This window comes from Phocoena sinus, chromosome 3 (assembly GCF_008692025.1).
Source record: "Phocoena sinus isolate mPhoSin1 chromosome 3, mPhoSin1.pri, whole genome shotgun sequence".
Lineage (NCBI taxonomy): Eukaryota > Metazoa > Chordata > Mammalia > Artiodactyla > Phocoenidae > Phocoena > Phocoena sinus.
In genome coordinates, this window is record NC_045765.1 from 127,594,567 (window position 1) to 127,601,432 (window position 6,866).

The 6,866-nt window shown below is 41.7% G+C and overlaps 1 non-coding gene across 1 annotated transcript; it reads left to right on the forward strand.

Moving 5' to 3' along the window:
- The first annotated feature begins 3,457 nt into the window (after positions 1–3,457).
- On the forward strand, positions 3,458–3,530 carry TRNAE-CUC. Its single transcript has one exon. It is a non-coding gene; the product is annotated as a tRNA-Glu (tRNA).
- Positions 3,531–6,866: the final 3,336 nt, after the last annotated feature.

A 6,866-nucleotide genomic window follows, 5' to 3' on the forward strand; every position in this document is an offset into this window, starting at 1 on the left:
GGAGTCCAGGTGCCCAAAACCAGTATCACTAGGTCGAAATCAAGGTATCAGCAGTAGGGCTATGCTCCCTCTGGAGGCTCCAGGGGAGAATCTGTTCCTTGTTTCTCCCAGCTCCTGGTGATAGGCAGCATTTCTTGGTCTGTGGCTGCGTTACTCTAATCTCTGCCTCTGTGGTCACAGTGCCTTCTCTTCCATCTGTGCCGTATCTCCCTCTGCCTCCCATTTATAAGGATATACGTGATTGCATTTAGGGCCCACCCTGATAGACCAGAATCATCTCCACCTCGTCTCAGGATCCTTAACTTCATCTCAAATGGAATGATCTTACTTCCATGTAAAGTACCATTCACAGGTTCCAGGGATTAGAATATAGTATCTTTGGGGTGACCATTTTTCTACCTAACACAAGGAGACAATTGCAGTTCTACTTTGTATTCCCATGTTCCTTGTAAAACTCTATCACCAAAGGTGAACCAAAAGCTTTTGCTTTACTTGTTTTATGCTTACCACAATATATACTATGGAAGATATAGAAAAGTGAAATCACAGTCCTGCTCTCAAGATCTTGCCATCTATTTCAGGAGAAGTACCCCATGCTCAAATTAACATAACATTACCACTGACATAGGAGTCTTTTTTTTTTTTTTTTTTTTACTAAATTTATCTATTTTATTTATTTATTTTTGGCTGTGTTGGGTCTCTGTTGCTGCGCAGGGGCTTTCTCTAGTTGCGGCGAGCGGGGGCTACTCTTCGTTGCGGTGTGCAGGCGTCTCATTGCGGTGGCTTCTCTTGTTGCAGAGCATGGGCTCTAGGCGCATGGGTTTCAATAGTTGAGGCACTCAGGCTCAGTAGTTGTGGCTAGAGGGCTTAGTTGCTCCGCGGCATGTGGGATCCTCCTGGACCAGGGCTCGAACCCGTGTCCCCTGCATTGGCAGGTGGATTCTTAACCACTACACCACCAGGGAAGCCCGACACTGGATTCTTGTAGGCCTTGTATTCCAAGAAGAGATAGAGAAAGCCAGTGGGCTGGAGTGGTGAAGGGAAGCTTTAGAGAGAGGTAAGACTTGAACCAAATCTTGACATTTTGTTGAAGTTGGGCAAGCAGAGGAGAAGAGGGTTGTCTTCATTCGTTCTGGCTGCTGTGACAAAATACCACAGACTGGGTGGCTTATAAACAACAAAAATTATTTTTCACAGTCCTGGAGGCTTGGAAGTGCAAGATCATGACACCGACATGGTAGGGTGAGGGTTATCTTTCAAATTGCAGGATTCTCATTATATCCTCACAAGGTAGAAGGGGCTAGGGAGCCCTGTGGAGTCTCTTTATTAGAGGACTAATCCCATTCACGAGGGCTCTACTCTCATAACCATCACATTGAGCATTAGGATTTCAACATGTGAATTTGGGGGAGACACAAATATTCAGACCATAGCAAGAGTTCAATTTATTTCCTCATTTGATTTTTATAATTGCCCTTGAGGGTTGTTTCTTTGGAACATTTTTGGGCCCAACTCATATTAAGAAATATATTTTATATTATGACTTAGTGTATGAAATGTACTTATGGAATAAAAGTTTCATAAGACAATATTTATTTTTAACACCTCCAATCAGTTCTGATTTTTTAAAAAAATTCTATTCTGTTCTATTCCATTCCATGTTATTTCATTAAAAAATTGCTGGTTGAGGCTCACTAGCTCACTAAATTAGATCATGACCACTAGGATGGATTGAGAAACAGATATTTGAAAAATACCACTTCAATGCAAATACTCTCTATCATGATTTCTGACCATATTGGTTATTAGTTATCTATCGCTGTGCATGACAAATTATCCACAAACTTCCTGGCTTAGAACAATACCCATTTATGATCTCAGAGTTTCTGAGGGTCAGGAATCTAGGCATTGTTTAGCTAGGTGCTTCTACCTCAAGGTTCTCTCACAAGGCTGCAATTGAAGTGTTAGTCAGAGCTGTGGTCTCATCTGAAGACTTGACTGGGGAATAGAAGGATTAACTTCCAAACTCATTCATATGCTTGTTGGAAGGATTAAGCTCCTTGTGGACTTTGAGAATCTCCATTATTTGCTTGCTGTTGGCTGGAGGCCTCCCTCAATTCATTTCCATGTGGACCTCTCCACAGGGCACCTAGCGACATGAGAGCTGGCTTCATTAGAATGAATAAAAGAGAGAACAAGGAGTGAGCAAGGCACAATCACAGTCTTCTCATAATGTAGTCTCAGAAGTGATATTCCAGCACTTTTGCTGTATTCTCTTTGTTAGAAGTGAGCCACTAGGCCAAGCCCACACCTAAATGGAGAGAATTATGCAGTGGAGGTGGGGAGTCACTGGAGACCATCTTATTGGCTGCCTACCACACTGGAAAATCTGGTATCAGCAAGAGCAGATATTAGTGGTTCTTGAGGGAATTGAGCATAATGTGAAGTCTACCTTGCTTAATCCGTTAGTGAGCCATCTTGACTTGTGATAGTATATCCAGAGTGTGACTGTTGTCTACAGGTATGACCTTGAGGAACAAAACACTGAAGAGCATGGCTTTAAGGCAAATAGGGAAGCAAGAGTATTGCCTTAATTTGACATTCAATGAAAATGAGCTGTGATGGTTGACTTGTTCGTGCTCATATTGTGAGTTAGTGATAATACTGTAGTTACCATCCAGTTCTGGCTAAAGAGACTAGTAACCTGACCAAGGTTGCCCAGTTCTCCTGACTTGATAATTTATTAACTTGACCATGGTTACACAGTTAGATGTTAACACAATATTATACTCTCTTGTACCAGGCTAGAAATTTGAATAAGAAAAACTGATGCTCTCTTTCATGTTAAATTAACCAAATTTAGGAATTTTTTACTTTCTCTGAGGCAAGGAGGATAGTATAGCTCTTATGGAGGAAGCAAACCCTTTTAATTTTTTTCAGATTTTATCTCAAGAAGTAGGCATTCTTCTCTTCCACCTAACCCCAGTCCATTCTTCATTGGGAACAAGAAATTCTAGCAGTCTTTAGAAACTTGATAATGATTAATGAAAAACATTGAGGAGTCTTAAGAACAGGATGCTATGTCACACAAAGTTAAGGTCTTGCTGTCTTTTATTTATTTATTTGAGGGATTGAAAGATTGGCATTTGGGAGATACATTTCAAGTTCTTTCCTTTTTTTTTTTTTTTTAATTTCAAGTTCTTAGACTCGTATTTCTCCTAGGGCTCCAAGTTTGACGTATATAATGCCTTAGGAATGCTCAGGTGATTAGCCAGTGTGTCACTGATAGACAGTTGGTCCTCTGAATCTGTGAGTTCTGCATCCAGAGATTCAACCAACCACGGATTGAACAATTTACATAGCATTTACATTGTATTTACATCTATTTACACAGCATTTATATTGCATTAAGTTTATAAGTAATTTAGAGATGATTTAAAGTATGTGGGAGGGGAATTCCCTGGTGGTCCAGTGGTTAGGACTCTGTACTCTCACTGCTGTGGGTCCAGGTTCAATCCCTGGTCAGGGAACTAAAAACCCCACAAGCCACATGGCGTGGCAAATATATATATATAGATAGATAGATAGATAGATAGATAGATATTTATATTTATATAAAGTATATGGGAGGTTATGCATAGGTCATATTATGCAAATACTATGCTATTCATATAAGGGATTTGAGCATCTGTGGATTTTGGTACCTACAGGGGTCCTGGAACCAATCCCCTGCAGACTGAGAGATGACTGTATCTATTTTATATATATACAATTTTCCAGTTTGTTGAATGCAGTCTAAATACTAGGAGGAAGGGGGTGACTTCCAGTAGCAAGAGGTGGTGAGAGATCTAGCAGGATGTAGAAGAGGATAAATTTGAGCACTCAAGGCCCTTTCTGTAGCATCACCCCAGGAGGGAACAATAACACTGCTCTTCTTTACCCTGCTCTTGTTGCCGTGGTGACTTCTACACTCACAGCAGCCAGAGACAATTGTGCTGAGACTCATCTCCTCCAAGATCCTCTCCTCGTGATAAACCACTAGAGAGATTTCAATGACAATGCTCACCTATGATGCAGGCTGCATTCAAATGATGGCATTGAAGGCTTTGACTAGCAGGAGGAACTATCATGGAGTGACCCAGAAAAGGAATTTTGTAAAGAACTTTCTCCTGAACTAGGAAGAACCTTGGGGTTTGAGAGAATTTTCTAACCTTTCATTCTGTCTTCACTGTAATCATACCTCCGAGGTTCTGAAAAAAAATCTGCCCTGAGCTTCCACTTTGCATTAAGTGGGAAAGAGGGTTGAGGCATGAAATTAAATGAATATTTCTTTCTTTTCCTGTTTCTCAGAATTTTAACCAGGGATGGTGGGGAAAGGAAGATGGAGATGGTGTTTTTTTATCTGAGAGATCTTTCCTCTCTCCAGATGCTTAGACATAGCAAAATAGAATAAAATTGATCTGTGAGTTCAAAAAAGGAGACTGAGAAGGCCAAAAGAAGATTTGGATACCTTGAAATTAATGATGAAAATTATTTAAAATATAATGAAAATATTTTCGAATGATTAAAAAATTAATAATATACACTTATCTTTTGATTCTTTGTTTTCAATAACTGCTGATCATTTTTAGCAAGAGGTCTTTGCAATGCAAGGGTCTCGGCTGACAGAGATGTTGGTAGAACTTCTACTCGTGAACAAGTTCTTGAAACTACTCGAGTTTTCCATTCAGGGCCTGTATTCCTGTCTATTTTCTTTCTTCTCTCCCTCCAGTCTTTTCTTCCTGTCCTCCTGTGTTCTAGTTGGTTAAGCATTTGATCTCTTTGGTTAACATGCACTGGGGAGTGGAGACTGCCAATGGGGATCTCAGCTGATAGCTGGATCTTAAGGAAACTCAGGAAGAGTTGACTCATCAGGCTCCACAGAGAGAGCAAGAGGCTGGGAAAGCCTGGCCTCACAAAGCCCAGGAGGGGTCAGGATGGCTGTTTGGAATGCCAGCCCCCTTCACACACACACACTTCCAAACACACCCAGCAGCAGGACTCAATGTCTCTTGGCCCGGTGCTCTGCCTGTCCTGTGGTTCTGCTATACTCAGCTTCTGCTTGTCTTGGCATCTTCTTGCTTTTTTCTTCACGGCTGATTCTCTCCACATTTCCCACTTCCAATTCTGAGGAAATGTCTGGCTGGCCACCTAACTGTCATCATCTCTCTTTGCACAGAGCTCTTTGTGCAAGATCACATCACGGGTCCCAGGCCCCTGTGGGAATTGGTAGTTTTTGTGCCAGAGCAGATCACGTAGCCTGAACATTGCCAACCCTACTGGAATTATTGCTTGGGAGCCCCTTTCCCCAGTGGGGCAGTTTTTCTCAATGGGACGGGGAGGTCTCACACGGTTAACTGTCTGCCAGGAACACTCTTTTCCACTAAGACACCCATGGCTTCAACAACGTCTTGTCCCACATGTTTTAATCTGACTTAAGAATGACTGCTCATTTACTTGGTAATACTCCCTTGAAGGAAATTTGCAGGTGGGCTAGGCAAGATCTTCTTTCTTTACTCACAAAGGAATGCTATTACAGGTAAGAGTACACCAGTGAGATTTTAGAAAGTGTAGGTGAAACCTCCTCTAATCTTGCTTTAGATTGCCCGTGACAATTTGCTAACCTCTTCCTTGGTGTGTGAGTGGACATTGAACAGGACACTGACTGGAGCTTATGCATGGACACTGCCATCAGCTGTCCAGTCCATCAGATCAGCCAAACCATCCATCTAAAATGGATTAAATGATAATGACCTCAGACTGTGGATTAATCTGTTTCCCTACAGGTGTTTCTCATTCTGGGTCAATTGGTTCTCATCTTCCTTGCACCACGTGGCCAAGAGTCAGGGCAACGTGGAAGATGCAGACACGGAAGGCTGGGCAGTGCCGAGGTGAGTCATACATGGCTGGCTTGGGTTTTGTTTCTCTCTTTCTTTGTGCCCGACTGCTTACATGTCTTGTTTGGGGTCGGGAAGGATACCATTTGGGAATACATGATTTCCTTTTGAAAAGGACTGATATGGGTAGAGTTTGAAAAGTCAGCCATTTCAGGAACTTTACCAGTGTTTCCTCCTTGACCTAGTTTCCAAGTCTGCTGCTGTGTTTCCTATTTCAGCCTTTAAGATTGAGATTGCTATGAAATGCCTTCAGTTCAGTTTGCTCCAGAGGCCAACGCTCCAGCATCTGGTCCACAGCAAGTGACAGAAAGTCACTAAATTGCTCAAGGTGTCCTCAGTGTAACCAATAGCCCACCTCCCACTAAGGTAACCAGCTTGGAGCCCTGCGTTCTAAATGTGAGCTCATCTTTATACGGTGAGAGAGAGAATGAATTTCTGTGAACCTGCGTTCTACACCTCTATTTATACATCTACATGTTTTCTGCTTCCCTTTAAGATAACAAAAACCTGTAGCTGAAACCACAAATTGCGTAAATGACCTCATTTAATCTGCTTACTTCTTCCTCTTCAAGACTGTATTTAAAGAGTTAAAAAAAAAAAAAAGGACAGGAGGTTATGCAGGTGTAAATTTCAGATTTGCTGTTGAAAATTCAAAACAGTGAAAAACTACCTGGGCAGAGGTAGTTTAGAACTTACTGAGAATAACAAATGATGGCGAAATGCCTGAGGATGTCTTATGAATCATTGTATATTGATTCATGTTTTTGAGTTCTGGTTTAAAATTCACTGTCAATGCCTTATGTGGGAGCTTCTTACAATGCAGAATCTCAGGTCCCAGCTCACAGCTGCTGAGTCCAAATCTCCATCTTCACAAGGTTCCCAGGTGATTCTCAGGCACTTTAAAGTTGGAGAAGCACTGACCTAAATACT